General features: G+C 30.6%; 1 pseudogene across 1 annotated transcript; it reads right to left on the minus strand.

Annotated features, from left to right (window-relative positions):
- Nucleotides 1–13,690: 13,690 nt before the first annotated feature.
- LOC149234792 (AT-hook motif nuclear-localized protein 20 pseudogene) lies at nucleotides 13,691–15,050 on the minus strand (annotated as a pseudogene). The gene is made up of 2 exons (XR_016268230.1): nucleotides 14,061–15,050; nucleotides 13,691–13,899 (listed from the first exon to the last, which is right to left on the minus strand). The product of XR_016268230.1 is annotated as an AT-hook motif nuclear-localized protein 20 pseudogene (transcript).
- Nucleotides 15,051–23,358: the final 8,308 nt, after the last annotated feature.

Here is a 23,358-nt window from a genome sequence, read left to right on the forward strand (position 1 = left end):
TAGAGACCTCATTGTTTGTTTGTTGGTTGATGGTGTTGATTATATTTGAAACCTTTTTACTAGTTTTTTACTAACGCTAATTTTCTTTAAAGATTGTTTTGGAAGTTGATAGTGTTTTCTTCCCGTGTGGCTCTATAACATTTCTACTTCAGAGATTAACTAACCACGTCGAGGTTTTAGTACTTCAGCTTTCTGTATTTATTCATTAGAGCAAGCTTTTCATTTTGCGATTTATTGGATCATTATAAGATCTATAGTTTCAACTCCATGTTTATCTGAGCACTCACATATTTCTCTCCTTTGGAGAGGAGTTTTTTCCTATGGGATTTTCTCCTTTTCTATGCTTATGAGAGCTTTTACTTTGGTACCTTATCATGCCTCTTTGTTGGGACAAAAGTTTTTCTTTATGTTTACTCCTTATGTTTCACTTAATGGGTGGTGTTGAGTTTGTCTTTTCCAATGCTCTATTTCCTTATGGGCTACCTATAATGAGTTGTAGGCTCACATACTGATTTGTATATGCCATCTAGGTCACCTCCATTGCTACGTAATGGAGGTTTTCTATCTACTTTTACACAATTTTGTGAGTACTAGAATACTCTACATTAACAATGGAAATTTACAAGTAATTTATCATGCAGATTCTTATCTTGTAAAATAGGCTTTGTTACAAAACAATTGACAAATATCATGGATGACTAATACCTAAACACCACTCATGTTCATATGACATTATTTTAATTAATCAATTTAATTAAAAAGATGGAAAGAGCATAACTATAAAAATAAATTTCAAATTTTTATTTTTCACTACTCTTAAGAATGTTTTAAAACATTATTTAGAATTGAAATCCCTCCCATCCACTTAATACTTATTGATAGTTAAATTAAAACTTTGAAACATATATTATTAATTATAAAAAAAGAATTTATATGTCAATCTTATTGATAGTTAAATTAAAACTTTGGAAACATATATTATTAATTATAAAAAAGAATTTATATGTGAGTTAAATGTGTGTGATTGTGTGTAACATGATTATTGACTATGAAGTTTACATCCAATTTACCATAAATATCTTTAACTTGTATTGTAAATAAACTTTATTACAATATCAAGAATAAATATTATAGAATACTAATACCATATGCCAAAAAAACCAACTTGTATAAAACATATTTATATAATATTTTTTTAATTAATTAATTTATATATATCTATATATATATAATTTTTTATTCCTATTAAAAATATAATACTTATGGCTAATTAACTTAATGTTTTGAAAATCTTAGTTCAAAATAAACTTATTAAAACAATTATCCTACTCATCCATGCATATAATAAATTAATAGCATGTAAGTGAAAATGAAAATCAAATGGATTACGTATAAAATATCTTTAGAGTGATTTTGAGGCTACAAGTCCAATATAAGGTTTTCCTCTGCAAATATTCATATTTTGAACTAAAGGCTAAGGAAACCTCTCACAGTTTGAACAAATATTTCAGATTTTGTACGTGTTTTAATCTTTGAGCCACCTGACACCTCCTTTGGCTTTATGTCACATTAACTTACCAATAAATCCACTGGAACTCTCCCCCCTCTTTGCAGGGTTGAATAGCTCCAGATTAATTTCTCTCAGGTTTGATTAGCTCCATGTATGGACACGAAATACATCTACATACGCATGCGGAGTAAAAGTTCAAGGCCATAGATTAGCTTTAATCCATTTTTTTATAGTTCTCACTCATAGTCAGTCACCAACTACGTACAAGGTATCTATTTCGCAGAAATATAATGAGCAATGTCGATCCTGGTCAGTGTTCAAATAAATTGGAATCAAACAAACATTCAAATACCATTGGAAGGTATGAATTTCTCGGTATGTGGATTGGATGTGTTTTTATTATCGACAAAGATTAAATGCTGAGAATAGATCATTTTTTATGTTCAGTGCGAAAGAATAAGAGAGACACCCCTGTACTATTGCAAAGAATTAAATTGGATTGGAACTCTCAATTACATGTTGATTTATGTGATGTTGTTTTATATGGACGCAGGCAACTTTTATTGAAAGCTAGAGTTATAATCAAATATGGTGGTACTCTAAGAAGTTTTTAAAACAAATTATTTTAAAATTGAATTGAGCACAAAACGTGGTAATATTATAATTTTTATATTCATATAAATTAAATAATTTATAAATATATAAATATGTAGCATAACCATCAAAATTTATAAAATTTAATTTAATTATAATTTTATTGTTAAGTATTACTCATATATTATTATATAACTTAAACACATGCATATTTAATATATATAATTCATACTAATGAAAAATTATAAAAATTTACAAAATTATAATTTTATTTTAAAATATTATGAATAATTTTATTAAATAAGTTAAACTTATATATATTTAAACATGCATTAAGATTCTTAGCTACGAAGATCATTGAGATTCTCAACCTATAAATAGTTGTGTTCATTTTATTTTTTTAATTAGATTGATTTTTTTGAACGAGTGTTGTATGAAATGAGTTATATGAATTTTTGTTGAGTATCAAAACAATTTATCCACGATACATCTCACATTGAATCATTGCTAATGGATTCAATATGCCCAAAAAATCATAACAAAACTATAGTTGTTCATATTTTTTTTAATTAATTAATATAACTACAACGTAATAAATAGCCTTTTCATTTTGGAGACAAATCCAAACCTTTCATTCCTGACTATTACTGATAATATTTTAAAATATTATATGAAGGTTAAATTCCAACCATCCACCTAATAATTATTAATAATTAAATTAAAATTCTGAAAATCTTATTCCAAAATAAGTCATGGCCTAATTAATTCTTTTAATAACTAATGATAATAATAATAATTTAAAATTAAAATTTAATTAATTCACATTTTTTATATATTCTTTTTATTTTCATAATCCAAAATATATCATAAAATAAATGTTTTAATGTTTAAAATAATTTGATTTTTATTCACATATATTATCTATTTAATTTATATAATTACACTAATAATAATTAAAATTAAATTCTAAAAACCTTACTATTTGTCACCTATTTGTCGCCAATTTCATTTGGTCCCAAACGCTTCTATATATGGTGCAATAAACATATATATATATATAAAATAAGTATTAGTAATCTCGATAAAAATTTATCACCATATATATTCATAAAGCTATATAAAAGTATTGATCAAATCTCTATATCATTCATGAGGTTCCCCAAGTTCAATTCCCTTCTCATATATGCTGCTTCAGGAAAAGTAATGATCTATTTACCTTTTGGGAGGAGGAAGACATAATTTTGAACTCTTGTATTTAGTAAAATAATTCGACAAATAAATGAGTAAATATTGATGTAACTATGATTTGAATGTCCTTAACCGTATTTTTTGTTTTTTTTTGAAAATTTTGAAATTACAAACTGAAATTTGTTTTGTATTTCTTTCTAAATGTAATATATATCTTTTCTTTTCCAAAAGTATATATATATATATAATAGAAATATATTTTCTATATAAAATATTTTTATCTATTTAAAATTCAATAATAATTTTTTCAAATTAATATATGTAATAATTTTAAATTGGAATGTTTAACTAATTTTTAATAGTAAAAACTAAAAGTAATATTAAATAAACAAATTTGAGAATATTTTTATCAAAATAATATATTTTTGTAGATGTCCTTGAAGTCCTAAACCATGAAAAGTATGGCATAATAGTTTTGAAAATAAATAATGAATTTAAATAAGTATTTTTATGAATTTAATTATAAATTTAAAAATTATGTATTATTATGAACCAATTTTATTGTAATTAATTTTTTAAAATAATGTTGATTCAAAAATATTAATATTAAATATGCTTTTAGCCAAGTTGTGTAGTCATTTAATCTAATACAAGGTGTCTTCAATTAAAGGAAGATATTAGTCTTTAGAACATATCTTGAAACATTTATGGTGTGATTTCCCACAATCTCCCCTCACATGATCTAACCGTAGGATCTATAATTACCCTAATTCCACTTCCCACTATGTTTGATACATCCTCACATATATTTTCTCTTTTAAGGTTAAGAAGCTTGTATTAATATTCAAGAAAAAGAGATAGCTGATTTTTTTTCTTTTCTAATTTGAGAAATGAGATTAACAATAGATATTCAAAATTTTCATATTACTAATTGATGATACAACCAATTTGTTACTTAAACTAAAAATACAATCAATCCATTTACATGGCCAACTATTGACGAGTATAATCAAAGCATAGGAAATATTGAAGTTATAAAAAAAAATTATAAACTAGAAAGCTAATTTGCTTCACCATTTCACCTTGTGGGAAAGGGAAAGTCCACCAAGATTAGTGGAGGTGAGTGACTGTCTTGATCTGAAAGGGTCAAGGTGATGGCTACTTTATTTTTTGACAAGACATAGGCTTTCCTCTCTAGCTTGTCAATTTTGTTCAATATTTATGCCATGAAAACTAGGATCTCTTGTCATGTGTCACATTGTTTAATGAAGATTGTGCTACAAGAGCTTCAATGTGATAATATAGATTTACCACTTGCATAAAAGATTTTTTTTAAGACTAGGTAGAGGTTCCTATTTTAGGAATCCATTATTTATTTTCAATTTCAATGGGTTGATTATGGAAACACCTACATTCGTGTCAGACCTCTTCCTCAATTTCCGTAGTCGTACAACTTACTACTTTAGAGATTCCATGTGCATAATGAATCATGGCTCATCTTGCGATGGCTTGGGCTTGAGTTTGTGAGGAGGAAGGTGCAGGGTTGTCTAGGACTATAGAGGAGATATCTTTACCCCTTCTACCAGCTCCATAAAGTGACACGATAAAGTGAGGGAGTATGAATCACACTATGAATTATAGTAAATGAAATATCTAGTTAAACCAAAAGTGTGTGGAGAATAGAACTATAAAAAAATGGGGCTCAATAATTAGGAAATAAGAGAGTGAAATTTGGATTGGAGTGGTGGAGGAAGATAACCTAAAGCCAGATATCAAAACAAGAGGAAAAGATGTATATCTTTATAGAAGGTAGAGGAATAATAGAAGTGCAAGAAACTAACTGTAATTCTTGGTATTCTTGGAGATGTGCATGAGAGCTAGACCCAAAAGAAATAGAACTTGGAATTTACAAATAAAAATTAGAAATTCATAGTAATTTGAATGAAACCTAAGGTTAACTTGAGACCATAGATTCAATTTTTGGCTATCTAAACCTTTCCTTAGTAGAGTTGAAATCGTGAAACACCACTAAAAATCAAATTAGAGGAAACTTTAGCCTAAAAGTGGCTTCCTAAGGAAAAATAATAAAATAAGAGTGATGAATTTTGGAGGGAAAAGAAGAAAAATACTTTTTTAATTGTATTTTCTTATTATCTCATTATAGTTTTAGTTCAATTTCAAGTGTAGATACTCATTGGACGTGAAATTAAATTTTGCATCCAACGAGTCCCCATTATGATAAAAAATACACATACATCACAAAAGCATGTTCAAATTTTTATCAATGTGGGTCTTCTCAAAAGTATGCATAATAGGTACTCATTGGATGAAAAATTTAATTCTACATTCAATGAGTATCTACACCTGAAAATTGAGTAAACCCAAAAGGATATAAGCCAAAAATACAATTAATAAAATAGTTTTTTCCTTTTCCCTCCAAAATATTATTTTTTTCCAAATTCCATCAAAAATATTTACATGTACCTCTTTTTAAATTTGAATGGTTTTGAATGGTTTACATCTTATGAGATGGAAATTACGTGAAAATTTCAAGGGAACTTTTAGGCTCAAATTTCCTCTAATGATAGACTCAATTTGTGATCATTTCCAGAGACATCACTACTAGAGGAAAGTTTGTTAGACTCTCGACTCACATATCCCAAAACATGAAAATATAGAACCATGAAAAAAAAAATAAGATAGAAGTAAAAAACAACAATGAGTGAAGTTTCTTACAAGGATTTTCCCATGTCATAGCTTCCACAAGATATGAATCTAATTCAAATAGAGTCTTGTCTTCCTAGAAATATTACTCTCCTTCATTCCATAATTCCATTGATTTCCCATAGATTTATATGCCATAATTCTTAAATAGTTTTGTATGTCATCCCCTTATGTAGGTGTACTTCTAATGAATCTAACAACATATGATAATCATGAAACATAGTTCACGTGTCCTAACATGTCACTTCACCACCGTCATCCCCTTATGTAGGTGTACTTCTAGTGAATCTAACAACATATGATAATCATGAAACATAGTTCACGTGTCCTAACATGTCACTTCACCACCCAAATACACTACAAATTATATCTAGTGCACCATCTAAGTTGTATGTAACGACTCTCATTAATATGATGCACTCTCAATCCTATACTCATGATTGTTGATGGAAGTAAATTACAACTTTTATTTATTTGTTGGTTAAATGTAACATTTAAATCCTAAATAGTAATTAATCATTCATTAAACACATTTATAATTTGAACTTTCTATTTAAGAATGAAAATAATGATATTCTGAGCATATTTAATTTGGACCCCACACATCAACCCTATAATAACTCAATCTCTTTCACCCAAATTTCAATATAAATAGGTCTATCATCATAATAAAATTAAGGAATTGAATAAAAATTCTTTTATTTTAACCAAGCAATGCATCTCAGAATTTACAAGTCTCAAGATTTTGAATCAAAGACTCATCCACGGTAATTTAGAATTGATTAATGTAATGACTCCATTAATACAATATAATGTATAATGTCGACAAGTTAATAAAATGAAGTAGGGAAGAGAGAAGTTATGGCCGAAATAATACACGTTGATTAGAAAGAATGTTGGTTGTGGTTTTAATATGTATGACTTTGATAAACTTAGTTGACTCTTAGTGTACATGTATTTTCATCAAGGAATAATAACTTATTATGATGCATAATTAATAATAAAGTTTATTAAGAATAAAATGAGTTGAGATTAATAAATTAGAAATGATAAATTATTGCCATGATGAAATGCACTAAAATGTTTTTAAAAATGAAATATTTGTATATCTCTAAAATATAAAAATGAAATTATTTCAAAATTACTTAAAAATACGAGATATGATGGATATATTTTATGGAAAAATAACTAAGATATTTAGAATCTAGTAGAAATCGTTATGACGTGAAAGTTTGAATAGGTTGGATATGACAATCATAGAAGTAACTAAGATGAATCAAAGTTCAGGGAGGAACTTGAAAATGAGATAGGATAGAGATGTTTTATATTAGAAATAGTTTTGAAGTGAAAGTATCAAAGTGTTGGATATGATAAAGATATAACTAATAAGAATGTATCTGAGGTTTCCAATAAAACAATCTATAATACGAACTTAATAAAGATATGTGAAAACACTTTAAGTGAGTGAATAACATGCATATGTAAAGCATCTACTTAAAATATGGATAATGAATATATATTTTGGTGTCTCTAGAGAAGAAGTTGAATGTGGATATTTTAGAAGATTATTCCATTTAAAAAAAAATTATGTTTAGAGTCTACATCTTTCGATACACTATAGAAGATGTAACTTCTATTTTTTAAAAATGTGAGTATAAATATACTAATAAGTAAAATAGATGGAAGATTTATTCATGTTTTGGTTGAGTAATTAAGAATATTTTAGTTATTTATATATATATGAGAGAGAAGTATATATATATATATATATATATATATATATATATATATATATATATATGAAGGAGAAGCATAAGAGTCATTGTTGAGTACATGATAGTGATTTTTTATGTTAAATATGAATGTTGTTTCTGGTGGCTTTTATGAGTGAAGGATAATCCATTATTATCCTAGAAAATATTGATGATTATAGTATTCCTATTATGTAAACATTAAATGAAATTTTAATATTATATTATTATACTTAATATAAATTTTTAGAAATTTAATGAAAATTTATAAAATTTTTATGGTTCCTAATTAATTATATAAATATTTTGAAAAAAAAAAAAAAAAAATTAAATTACTGGGTATTATAAATACTCAAGAGGACTCATCCATTCAAATAAAGTAACGGCATAATACCAATTATCTCTGGGGATGCTTAATATATAAACATATTTAAATTATTTCAAACAATTGACTTTAATAAAATCAACAAAGAGATGTTTTAAAAATAATACGGATTCTTCGTCTGTATGATTAATATATAAAAATATTGCAAACGATTCTGTTTTATGAAAGGGATAGTACATCATACCTTTTAAGGGAAGATGATATATAAGTGTATTGAGCTATCACTTGGAATAAATATGTTAAATACAAGTATTTAATATGTATTTATTTTAATTTTTTAAATTTCAATGTAAATGTAATCATTAAAAAATCAAGTGAATTGTATATTTAAATGTACATTTGATTCATTGTTAGTCACTCTTAATGATAAATATGGTTTTATACTAAATATTATTGCAAACAAAAATTTAGTACATTAAGTTCTCAATAAAAAATAATTAGTTTATTGTTTTTATTATTAATTTAAAAACAAATATTTTTTAAATAAAATAAATTAAAATATATTGGATATAAAAATAGTTAGAATATAGTGTGAGAGTAGGTTAATTATAACGCTTTATTATGTGGAAGGTTATTTCGATTTTTTATATTTTTTGAAATTATAATGATCAGTTGTTTTTTTTTCTTTTACCATCATTTTTAATTTCAATAAAAAATGTGTAACCAAAGGGAGTGCTTAATTTCGTCAATTATTGAGGTCTCTATAATGTAAGTGTGATTTTCACTAATTATCTACACATTAGTTTGTTGAAACCCTTGTAAACTACTATCTTAATGCTTTGAGTACTATTGATATTGTATCAAATTAAATGATGTGGTAATTAGGGTTTCAATTGATTTGGAGGATAACAAAATTAGGGTTCAAATGAATTAAATTAGGATGAGAAATTGTGGTATGATACCATTTTTGAATGTTAAACACCCTAGTTGAGTGGCTACTAAAAGAAGTGTGAAAATATGAGTTTATATTGCAAGGAAGCTAATTAATTTTGTAGAGGATTAAATGCACAAGTGTCATTAAGATAAGTTTTTTAAAGAAAGGGTATGGAGTTGGAAAGAAGCACTCCAAGTTTAGTGAAGAAACATGAAATTAGGGTTTTATTTAAATTTCATAAGTAGGTGGCATACCTACAATTTGGAATGAGAAATTACTATTTAATATGTATTAAAGTATCATGGAATTGGGTTTGGTATAAGTATAGGATTTGTGATTGGTTTAGAGGATGGTGTTCATAGTGGCTATTACAAAATTTCTTTTGGGAAAGTAGCTCTTAAATTTCTATAGACAAATTTTTATATTTGGATATAATTGTAAGAAGAATTGTAAGAAGAATTTATAAATTTGTGGTGTTCTAAAGGATTTCACCACTTTATAATTACTTCTTTGTGTACAATAGACTATGTGCACTTTGTGTTTCATTAATATTGTCATGAAGAGTTTTGAAGGTGGTGTTATGGATGGTAACTCCATTGATTATATCGTGGTCAATATCACAAATGTTACCATCATGATTTAGGTTTGATGTAACCACCCCTTCACTAGAATTCCCTTTTCTCAGCTTAATTACTCCTAGATGGTATGTTGTGATGTCATGGATACCTAGATGGAGATAATTAAGGAATCATTTCTGAAGGGAAAAGGAAAATTGTAGCATTAGAGGAGGAGAAATGGAAAGAATAGGTAACACATGGTTGCAAGAAAATCCAAATCCATCAAATTTTAATGTCTCTATTGATTGTGGCCCTTTCCAAGGGTTCAAGAGTATAGGACGGAGATTCTCACATGATATGATAATTTTTGGTGTATTCTTTATGTTTTTCAATATTATAAATTCATGTCACATATATATGAGCATTGATATGGAACTTAAGTATAGACATATGTATTTTAATTGTTTTCTAGAATCCTTGTTACAAGTTGAAGTCATTGCTTAGCTAATTAAATAGTGACTTTTAATTTCTAGGGATTATGAAATATTTTAATTGAAATGAATCTTACATTAGTAAATTTTTCTATCACAAATTAAAATTTCAATAAACTATATAGTAGCTCACAAATAAAATTTCATTATAGAGCTTTACTATATGTAACTACTTGAATTTGTGAAATTTGTGGAGTAAAATATATTTATAATATTCATAATGATTTATAATACTTCATTCTATACAAACTATATTCAATTTGTTATTGTTAAGAACAATAGTCCTTTATTTCTCAAAATTGTAGTAACTCAGTAAATTGAGTAATAAAGACAACCAAATAGAAAATTCCAAGTTTATAATCTTGATTCCTAAATTTTGTTTTTAAAATCAAAAAAATAAGTTCCATTTTCGTGAATTTCAAATAAGTTATAAATCTTTTCCAGATTCATGACATCCCTCAAATAGTTTTAATTAATAAAACATAAATATTTTCTTGAATTTTATGTTTCTTAATTTTAAGATTGAATGACTTATCATTCACTATATATTTGTAAAGCATTAAATCCTTCTTTACATCTCCATTAGAAATTTTAGCTAGTATTAAGTACCTACCATTGTAACTACTACAACAATACCTTATAAACATTAAGCATGATCTTTAAAACTTATGAAAATTTTACAATATTTCTACTTTATATTTTAAGAGATGGGAATTAGGTATATTTATTATGTAAACTTTCTAAATGATTTTGGATATTAATATTTTGTTCCTAAAATTTGATAATAATTAATGGATAATGCTCATATTAATTTTGAATACACAATGCTTAACTAACTCCCAACTTTGATTTTCTAGAAAAAATTTATGAATTTAGAAACATATTTTATGATATAAATTATCTAATATATATAAACATAAACATATAATAATAATTATCATTCATCCAAGATTTTTCCTTTTGGTTTACTAATAAAGTTGTAATTAAACAAATAGGGAGTAATTAGCTTATCTTTACTTTTATGAAGTTAGAGGAAACAAAGTTTTGTCCTTCCTTATAAACTTATAATATTATGTAATGTTTGTCTATTAGGAATATGAGACATTTTATTCTCCTCATTTATAAATTTAGTAAGTTAGTCACATTATTAATGAGTAATTGATTATATGTTTAAAACATACTGAATCAAAAAAAAAATGAAATTGAAAATTTCTTACATCTATTGCAACCAAAGTATATATTAACCTTGTCAATCAAGCCATCCACTACAAGACCTTCAAGTTTTATTCAAAGAGTTGTTATTAACTTATTATTATACAAGGAAAACTAGCAATGTTATTTTTCACTCCCCTTAAAAATTTGAATGGTGAGTCCTATCATTTTCTTTTGTAGTGATAGGTGTGAAGGTATGTGTACCATGACATTATTCAACCAAAAATTTGGGAATAATTTATATTGTTCACTGGTGCTAGTTTGGAGTTTGATTGCTTCACAAGAAAAACCTTGAATCAAGCTTTTTTATACCAAAACAATTTTATGTGTAACAAATAATTTTTTATTTAGTTGAATATTTTCATACTTATTTAGTTGGATATTTTCATACATATATCATTATATTGTAATTTTTAATTAGTGGCCATAATATATACTTGCCAAAAGACTACAAAAATATTGTGAAACATTTAATAGGGGTTTATAGAAACCATATTGCTATAGTTTTGTTTTATGTAGAGATATATGGTTTTTATTTCTATTATATACCATTTTTAAAAATTATATAAAAATGTTTCATAAATAAATCCCAATAATAATATTCTTATGTCACAATCATAGTTACTCAATTCTAATACTTTTAAAGATTAATTTTATAAAAGTCATCTCACATAGTATCTTATTAAAAGGTAGTGACATTGAATATATATTTAAAATATGCTTTGAATAAAGAGAAATATTCGCATTAAAAGGGTAGTAACATTGATTATATATTTAAAAGATACATTGAATAAAGGGAAATATTTATTTAGATTACAATACTATTGTCTCTCACTATAATTTTTGGATATTTTGTTCCTCCCTTCTTCGAAATTAAACTGTAAAATATATTATGCTTCTCAAAATTTTCTTCATTTTTTTGTGTGAGAGTTTTTATATTTTAGTTGATATTTTCTTGCTCTCCCAAATTTGCATTTTTTCCGGGCCTTTCTATATTTTAGTTGAGATTTTCTTACTTGTAAAAGCATTTAGTTAAAATGAATATTAAAGAAACCTCCAATATTTACATAACGAAAATGATTGTATTGGTGAGCTTTATTGATCTCTACTCCTTTGGTAGTTATTCATGTTAGTATAAATTGCTCCACAATTAATTTATTATTGAAATTATTGAATTTTATGAAAGAATACCTTGTATGTTTTATTTTGGGTATTGGGAAAACCATTGAATGATTCAAATTTTGCTAGTCATCTCCAGATCTTTTTCTCTCTCAATATTTTTTTTTACTGACAAAACATTATTTTTTTTATTTTGTCCTTGAACAATAGTATTTGCGACATTAATTTTCCCCATGAAGTAATACTCCTATTGTAGTGTTCTTGTTAGCCTTGATATTCTAATTTTCTTTTCCATTTCACAAAATCCTTTTTGTTTGTAATTTCATGGGATTATAGAGTGAAATTGAGAATTCAATAATTGCTTAGCAATTTAACCTGCTTAGTATTGTTTTGGCCTTCTAATAGCATTAACACTCTTGAACTTTAATGGTGATTTAAGGTTTCTATTAGTAATTTAAGGTGGCCTAATATCTCCTTTATCCTTAAGTATATTACAATAATTATTACCTCAGAGGTATTTGAGGGTTTGGAGCATATAAGCCCAAATTCTTGATAGTTATTGAGAGATTTAACTATACAAGTCAGTACTAACTATTTTTTCTTGTAAATTACCGAAGGTTTTTTTGTATCCTTATTAGATTTTCTAATCTCATGTATTCATAAGTCTTCCTATAAAAAAAAAATCCAACTTCTCTAGAATATAGGAACATAAGATTCCCATCACTAACAAAGTACACTTCACATCACTAAAGCTTTCTCAAGTTTTACTATTTTGTTATTTACCAAGTAATAATAAAACTTTTAAAAGCCAAATTATTTTACTAAAACTTCCTCAAGTTTTACTATTTTGTTATTGACCTGAGTAATGATAAAACTTTTAAAACCCAAATTATTTTATGGTATTTGTGACATCAAAACAGATATAAAATACTCTTCCGCTACTTGAATTTTTTTATTTTATTTTATTAACTTAACTAATTGCTAACCTAAATTAAATCATTATATAACATTATAAAAAACAAAACTTAAAATTAAATTATCACATATCATTATTAAAAACAAATAATACTTCTTAACATAGAATATTCTTCCTCTGCCCTTTCTTTGACAATATGTTGTAGGCCAATTCCAATTAATTTTTGGATCTTATATTTCATTTCAGTGATATATTTAGAAAAATTATTACGCAATCACAATCTATTTCATATTCACTATCACAAGCTAAGCTCAATATATACACAAATACGGATAGTTATTTTATTTTACATTGCGTCTGAATCTTGGATTACATCTATATAACCGACGAAGTAAGCGACGACAGCGATTAAGATACTTACAGCGTTTGTTATTGTTTCTTCTATTTCTCTGTTCTCTATAAAAACCTAATACAACCCATTGAAGTACTGCCAACGATTTATCCATTCCCCCATTCTCCCTTCTGAATTTGAATCGAACGACCACTCCTCGCTGCTTGAAATTTTCAGCGCCTTGATCCTGTAGAGCCATCCACATGTATAAACCATTAACGAAACCCAACCAGATAATCACTACAGAAATACCAATATGGCAATTGATAATCACTGGAAATAAGATTCAGGGTCAGTGACTTCAAAATAGATTCCTGTCGACCTAAAATCGTTAGCAACAGCACCTACCTGTTACCGGGAGCCCGATAGCTCAACAACGGGGAGGCCGTGCAGAGACCCGTGATGTATAGACGCGATCATCTTGTAGAGGTACACAGTTGGTAACAAAATTTGTAGGCACGTTGTACATGACGGAAGTATCGCTCTGTAGTTGAGCAGAAACGGGCGGGGACTGAGACTGGGTAGGCGGCGGCTGTTCCTCATCCAGCGGAAGATGATGATAAGTAGCATCCATGAAGGAAGCCGCAATGATGATGACAGGACCAGAGGCCACCAGCGCACCCAGAACGTTCCCTCCCACGACCTGTCCCTGCCCGCTGGCTAAGTGAATCGTGAGGCCGGACGCCGCGGGAGGAGCAGGGGGCTGAAAAAAACCTCCCGACAATGAAAGAATCTGGAAGCGACCTCGTAGAGACACGACTGTGCCCAGCGCCGCAGGTTGGCCGAGGGTAACATTGCTCACGATTCCGCTGCCGCTTAAAACACAGATTCCCTGTTCCCTCCTGCGGGCGTAGGTGGCCACGCTCTTTGCCACGTCGCAGCCATCAGAGATCTCCAGGACATGGGCACGGAGGGCGTTAGGGTTTTCCTTGGTCATCATGACAATGGAGGGTTTGGGCTTGTTCTTGGAGCCAGCAGGCCTGCCTCTTGGTCTCTTGGGGCCAACATCATCACCAAACGGAGCTCCATGGTTTTTCAGATTTCCTCTGCATCTCCTTTCTCCCCGGCTGCTTTTTCCACTGCTCTCCTCCCCCGGAAGTGTGCAGGGCCCAGTGCTCCGATAGCGTGCCTGGTTCCACCATAGCACCACTATATATACACACGCACTCCACTCCCCCGATTCAGATCCAAAACAAAGCAGAAGTTAGGCATACATGTCGGGCAATTAGAGCCGAACTCAAATTGCAGAGGTTTAGATATCAAAGGGGAGGCATTAGTCCCGCATCTCGCAGCTGGAGCTCTCAGTGGTGCGTGCAAAATGGCGAGAAAGGAAAAGACGAAAAGATACCAAAACACAAAAACGAGGGGAAGGATCTAGAGAGGGGAGCGTGTTAAAGATAGAATGAGTGGGAACAACGTTCGCGTGGCTTGGTGCTCCATTGAGGCATGGCGGGGTCGTTATGGACCCTACCTTGTCTCATTTGCAGACAAACTTCGAAATTGGATTCTCTAGCTCACAACCCTATCACAGTACATGACTCATACAGATCGTCTGTAATTCGTAAATGCTATCTAGAAGCATTACAAGCTTAATGAGATGTCATTATCACATGAATATATATGATATTGTTTCATTTGTGTTGGGTCGTATAAATTTTTGGTATTATTATATATGGTTTTTGTTTTTAATGGTTATGTGGGGTATGTTTTCTCAAATTTTTTTTTTCAAGTGTAGTTAAGGTTAAGAATTAAAGATGTAATTTAATTTGAATAAATGTATTATGACTTCTGGACAATATGGGATATGACATAAGATTAATTTAAAGATTAATTATGATTATAATTAAGTATATTTATTTACAATTATGATGATAATTAAGTATATTTATTTATTGATTGGTTTACTCGTTCATATAGGTTATTTAAGATTGATTTTAATTTTAGATCTACAAGTATCTAAAGTGTCACAATGGATAAAATTTATATTGGAAATCATATTAAGGTTAATTTTAATAACTATTACCAATTTACAATTTCATTATATGGAAACCATTGATATAAGTACCATGATAAAGCAATTCATGAATCATACAACAATATCATAATCAACATGCATATTTAAACATAGAGATTTTAATGTTGAAATTTTTTCTTGGAGAAAAACCACAAAATTTTGTTTTTATTTGATGTAAATAAAAATATCAACTTTGATTACATCAACTTTCATGAGCACCCACTCATAGGAAACGCCAATGACCTATTTATTTTTCTCGCACTAACCAGTAGAAAGCACCAATTCCCTGATTTTGTTTACTGGAAAAAACCAACAAGAAGCATCAATTCCCTAATTTGGAAGCACCCACTTGCATGACGCATCAATCCCTTATTTGTTTCTCAAGCACCCACCTGAAGGAAGCGCCAAGTCCCTGATGCGTAGCCACTACCTTGGTGAACCTTGCAGATCTATTTTCATTCATTTCCAAAATGAGATCCATAGGTTCCCTACTATAATAATTTTCTTTCTCTCTCTTCCTTGGCTCTCACTGAACCTAATATGTAATTATCTTGTTCAACATTCCTAGCCTTTGTTTATGCATTGCAAATCTACTCACATTTAGATCTGATCACAACTTTTTCAGATCTATTATGAGTTCTTTTTCATGACATAGTCCTCTCCATCATGCTACAGGAACCTTTGGCCCTTGCAGACTCTTATAGCAACCTAAGATTTGCACCAACAATTGTTCCTCGTACTCAGCCTCCACCATGCTCAACCAACTTAGTCTTTGAGTCTTTGACCATCTTGGGCCACACATAAACTTAGCTTCTACAGCTCTCAACCATCTCAATACATTATTCAGGCACACATAGCCATACTTCGACTATGTCTAAACACTCCAATCAGACATAAAAATTCACACTCAGCTCAACATCATTTTTTTCAACTCTATTACGCATGGCTAGATGACGACCTTCATTTACTATTATGAGGCACCACGGTGCACTTCATTAATTCATTTTCCATCTTGAGGAGTGTTAGGTCTCTATACTACTAGTGTAACCCCTTATTGTTATTAGTGCGACCCCCTTATTATATTATTGTACCCATATAATCCCCTTTTTCTTATTATTATACCCCATAGAAGCCCACTATTGTTATTGTTGTGCCCATATAATATTATTGTTATGTAGGCTTTGACTGTATTGGGACCCCTTAGACTCATATATATAGAAACGAGGTCTTGTCATTTGTATCGTCCAAGAATTGTTCATTTGTATAATGTAAATGAGGTTGCCCCCTCGAGGAGGCTGATTTTTAGGTTGTTGATCTATCTTTTCTATCCTTTTGTGAGCTCGTTCCATAACGTTTGGTATGAGAGCTTTGGATTCTAGGCTTTCACTGCTCTAAACAAATCATCGTGGCATTTTTTATATAACATTAATCTACGAAGTTTCAAAAGCTAAAAAAATCGAGTTAAGCCGAAATTGTTCGGAACCTCAGGTATGAATTTTAGATCTTGTCTCACTATATTTTTGAAGATATGATGTGAGGAAGTTAGGGTTTTTGTGAGCTCTAGAATTCCATCACAAACGGGTCATCATGGAATTTTTGCAATAATTGTTTTTCTAAAATGTTCAGACTCTGAAAGTAAAACCCATTTGAGATGAAATCATGATTAAGTTCGTACCCGAATTTTAGATCTTATTTCGCTATATTTTCAGAGATATGGTCCAAGACATTTAGGGTTTTTGCATGCTCCCGAATTAAAACCCAAATAGGTGACCTGGGGAAACTCGTCGTAAGTTTCTCTCTGAGAATCAGATTGAAATTTCATAAGATGTTATAAAGAGAGGATGACTTGTAGTTTTCAGTGTATGGGGTTGGAAAGAGGACTCAGAGGGCTACCATAGGATGCAATTTGAGACCTTGGAGATATAGAATTATAGAGATACAATAGATTGAATATCGAGCTCCTACAAAGTGAAAATAAGTGTGTAGTTTTTTTAAAGTTTTGCATAAGTTTCGTTGAAAAATTAGTTTGAAGGAATTCAAAGTGGGTGGAGGCTAGGATAGATGGTATAGAAGAAAAAATTAAAGGCAACATGGTATATTTGAAGGCATATTTGACAAAGTTTCTACAAGAAATGCTTACTAATGGCGAAAGGGTACTAAAGGAAACTCATGATGAGGACAAAAGAAATGTTAATCATGATTTCATAGACTCTAACATTGGATTGAAGATCCACCATGTTCCGAAGATCGATATGAGGAATTTTGATGGCAAGGGTCCCGTAACATGGATACTACAGATGGAACAATGTTTTGATCCACATGTTGTGCAAAACACACAAAAGGTATGCATTGCAACTTTCTATTTGGAACCAAATCATTTTGTATAGTATCGATGACTTTTCTCTCGTAAACAATTTATCACTTGGGAAAATTTTATGAAATAAATGATAATCCATTATAAGCATACAAAAAGAAACACATCTTTTAGCCAATTTATAAATCTCAAACAAAAGGGTTTAATGATGGAGCACATTGAAGACTTCCAAAAATTGAATATAAGGGTAAAAGATATTCCAAAGGAGCATAGGATTGACATGTTCATAGGGAATTTAAAGGATAACATCCAACATCTGGTTCACGTTTAAGAACCTGATTCATTGGAGAAGGCATTCAGGTTGGCAAGAAAAATGGAAAGCAAAATTATGGCAACAAGGAAGCCTACCACTCACAACGATAAAGATGGTAGTGCTGTTTCTCTTAACCTTTCACCACCTACAAGGTTGACACCACAAAAATTGGAAGAAAAAAGAGAAAAATGGATTTGTTACAATTGTGATAGAAAATACACTAAAGGTCATAAGTGTGCTGAGAATAAACTAATTTACATAGATGGGAAAGAGGAGCAAGAAAATGAACAAGAAATGTCAAAATAAGAGGATATACATGAGGAACCAATCCCAGAGAAAGAAGAAATGAATCTGATAATATCTTGTAATGCATTGAAAAGAATTACCACTCCTCAGAATCTCAAGATACAAGGGCATATCAAGAAGAGAAAGGTAATAGTGTTGATTGATTCGGGTAGTACACATAATTTTATTCATTGTAAGATAGCCAAGGAATTGAATTGCTTCCTATATCCAGCACGAGAGTGTCAAGTAATGATTGCAAATGGAGGAACCATAAATTTATATGGAAAGTGCCATAATATCAAGCTATCAATGGGAGAATATGTATTCAATAATCCATTCCTTTCCATTCCAATGGGTGCTACAGATTTTGTACTAGGAGTCCAATGGCTACAATCTTTGGGTACTATATTTTTTAATTTCCAGGAACGTTTCTTGAAAATTTGTTGGCAAGGAAAGCGAGTTGAATTGAGGGGTATCACAGGGAAAACGAGAAATATAATCAGCTCTAAGAGCATGACAAGGCTTCTAATGAAATAACAATGGGGCATAATTGCACAATTATGTTCACTCGAGGTTCCCACATCAAAATCATCTATCTCTCCAAATCTCCAAAATGTTTTGCACAATAATTCCATGGTATTTGAGACTCCCAGAGGCCTCCCACCTATTTGTAATCCTGATCATGCTATTCATTTGATTCCAGGGAGTGTTCCCCTAAGCATCAAGCCTTATATATATCCATATACCCAAAAGAGTGAAATTGAACTTAGGGTTGTAGAAATTCTAGTGGTTGGTATAATTCAACCTAGTAAAGGTTCTTTCTCTTCTCCAGTGGTATTGGTACACAATAAGGATGGATCATGGCACATGTTCCTAGATTATAGGGATACCAACAAGCTTACTATTAAAGATAAAGTTCAAATTCCTATCATTGATGAATTATTGGATGAATTACATAAAGCAATTTAGTTCACCAAGTTGGATCCCCATTAAGGATATCATAAAATTAGAATCAAGACTGAAGACATTCCAAAAACAACATTTAGAACTCATGAGGGTCATTATGAATTTTTGGTCATGCTATTTGGCCTTAACAATGCACCTTCTACATTTCAAGGTTTGATGAATTCCATTTTCAAACCCTTCCTTAGAAAATTTGTGTTAGTATGTTTTGATGATATACTAATCTACAACAAGTCCTAGAAGGATCATGTTCCACATGTTGATAGGGCACTCAAACTACTGGAGGAGAAACAATTATATGTAAAAATCTCCAAATGTTTCTTTGGAGTATAAGAGGTGGAATATTTGGGTACTCAGTTAGCTTATAGCTCATCATATCATCCTCAATTTGATGGGAAAAATGAGAGTGAACAAATGTTTTGAAGGATATCTTAATTTCTTTGTATCTAATAAACAGACACAATGGGTCAAGTGGTTGCCTCTAGCTGAATGGTGGTATAACACTTCCTTCCATATTACAACAAAAATGACCCCATTTATGGAATGTTATGGATATCATCAACCGTCCATCATATCATCTTTAAAAGAAAATTCTAAGGCTCAAGCAGTGGAAGATCGCATCGAGCATCAACAAGAGGTACTCAAACTCTTAAAGGATAACCTCACTTTGGCACAGAATAGAATGAAATAATAGGGAGATCAAAATTGTAGCAAAAGAATTTTTTATGTAGGCTATTGAGTATTTCTACAACTACAACCATACAAAAAATTTCCCTCAAGTAAGCTAAGAAGGATGATAAATTATCACTGAAGTATTATGGTCTGTACAATGTGTTACAAAGGATTGATACTATGGCATACAAATTGGAGGTTCCTAAATCTTCCCGAGTGCACCCAGATTTCCATGTTTCATGATTAAAGAAGGCTATGGGTGAGAAGATCCTAGTTCAAACAATATTTCCAGAACTTAATGAGGAAGGAAAAATCATATTCGAACTAGAAGAAATCACAGAAACAAGAAATTGATAGCTACGAAACCGATCAATTTTAAAGTATCTGATCAACTTGAAGAACTTACCCGCTGAATATTCCACATGGGAGGATGAGAATTTTATACAGAAGCATCCAGAACTACTCAAGGATTGAGGACAACACCTTTTGAATGAGAGGGGCATGTTAGGTCCCTATACTACTAGTGTAAGCCCTTATTGTTATTAGTGCAACCCCCTTATTGTATTATTGTTCCCATATAGTCCCCATGTCGTTATTATTATGCCCCATAGATGCCCACTATTATTATTATTGTGTGCCTAAAATATTCTTTTAGCTAGGATCTCATTGTATTGGGACCCCTTAGACTCCCGTATATAAAAAGGAGGCCTTGTCATTTGTATCATCCAATAATTGTTCATTTGTGTAATGTAAAGGAGGTTTGACCCTCGAAGAGGATAATTTTGAAGTCATTGATCTATCTTTTCTATCTTTTTGTTAGTTGTTTTCGTAACAAGAAGAGGCATGGTGTATGCTTACATAGATTCAGAAGGCACTTCTAAGAAGTGTTACAAGGCTCAATATGAAACCTCTCAACCATTACAATCAGCATTCATTGACTGCATTAGATCCTTTAGTACAATTCTTATGTCAATTTATTAAAGCTCATTTTTGTGCTTTGTTTTGGCCTTTGGTTCTCAAATGGGATCACAAATCATTTTCATAAATTGTATTTTATTTATAGCTACTACACATCAGTACCATGGGAAATGAATATATCTTTTATGTTTGGTAAATGACTCTTTTACCATATCAGCAAGATTGAACCAATGTAGCCATAACAAACCTTCCATTGATTCCTAAGTGAATTTGGAGCCCAAAAAACCAAATTTCATTTGTGTCACGCCTTTAAGTATTTGGATCTGTAATCCACATGGCCTTGAGTCAGAACTAGTTGTTTATGCATGGAGGGGGCTTAACTAATCCATGGTTCAAATCGACATTCCCTTAAACTCTCATTCCTAAGATTTATACATGTGATATCTACAACCATTTCTTTCTTCCAAAAGCACAAATGCTCACAAACCGACCCCTTAGCATGAATCTCGAGGATATGCCACATCATTAGTTGATGTCATATTTTCCACAAGGAAGTCTCTAACTATTTGTGCATTTCACTCATATTCAACCCACTCAACCACCAAATAAGGCCATATTTTCCTACCATCTGTCACATTATCAAGATTCCACATCATCCTGTGTTCCATGTCATCGCCACTTGTCTCGTTGTCATTTAGCCATGTCAATGCCCTTTTCCACCGCATGCGACTTTCTTATTGGTCCAAGTTGTATTTCTATTGTGTCATTACCAGTTGTTTGCTACTTCTTCATAGTATGAAAGTGAAGCCTAAGGACAATGCATTATAATAGTTTCCTTTGTTACAAAAAAAATGCTTCAGGGTGAAAATTTCTTTATATGTTGTTCTGGAAAGGTTTTCATCTTCCTGGAATCTGTTCCACATTGATCCCAAGAATAACAATTTCAAGTCACACACACCTACTCAAACTTTTGTAGCACGCCAAATTTTTTTTCAACTAATGATTAATCACTTCCTATCTCCTAAATTCCATCAACTATGGGAAACTCCAAAACTTGATCCTACATGAACCCTTTTACTAGAGCTATGTAAGACAATGAATTTTTTTGTTCCATCATCACAATGCCATGTGTCACATGGAAAAGGACTACCTGGACACCCAAACGTGCCAAATCTCACTACAAGAAAAAAATCATTGGTGAGGATCATGCCTATTATGGACCTTTAAGGTCCATCACCAATGTCGCATATGGTGATGGTCCTTAAAAAAGCATTGTTGTAAGTGTATATAGTGATGTTCCTCTAAGGTTTGTCACCAAAGCCATTTTCAATGACACTTTTGGTGAGGGTCGTTGAATGGCCATCACTAATTCTCTCTTTGGTGACACTTCTCGTAAGGGTCATTAAAGGCCCATCACTAATTATCTCTTTGGTGACACTTATAATGACGATCTTTTATTTACCCTCACCAATGCTCTTTTTGGTTACTTTTGACGACGATCAAAAAATGTTCATCATCATTGATCATTCCAATGAGTTTTCGATGACGCTATATACCTGTTACTATAATTTTTGTCAAAAGGGAATGATTTAAGACCATTTTTGTCTAGTCCTTTTCATTATGTGTCCAAGGCCATATTGGTTAGAGTCAATCGATTTGTCAAGAAGTAATTAGTGTGTATCATTTCCCTTAAGTAATAAGAATATATTTTTCCTATGAGTCAACACATGATTCATCTCTATTAGGCTTATTATCTAGAAAAATCCCTTTAGATACAGTTCCACTAGTGTGTGTAGGAACTATATTATTTAATACATAATCAAGCTCTATCAATTCTATCAGTGAGAGATATATAGCACTCCTCAACACTCATGGCACACCTTAACATGCTTTTGCACACACTAACATTCCCTGGCACCTCACATGTCATGGAACATTTTTCCATGAGTAGGATGCCCAAGAACATGTTGGCATGCCCTAGGATAGCATAGCACTCACCTAGCATGTGTTGGCATTCCCTGTAGTCCCTAGCATGCCCTGGAACACCTTGTCATAATATTACATTGACATACATTAGCACTTGGCACACATTGGCACTTGGCATGTATTGGAACCTATTATTAGTGTACCTAGCATGCCCATTTTGAAAAATATAAATTCTCGACTT

Source organism: Pinus tabuliformis, chromosome 8 (assembly GCF_031772625.1).
Source record: "Pinus tabuliformis cultivar Carrire ecotype Pingquan chromosome 8, CPIR1, whole genome shotgun sequence".
Taxonomy (NCBI): Eukaryota; Viridiplantae; Streptophyta; class Pinopsida; order Pinales; family Pinaceae; genus Pinus; species Pinus tabuliformis.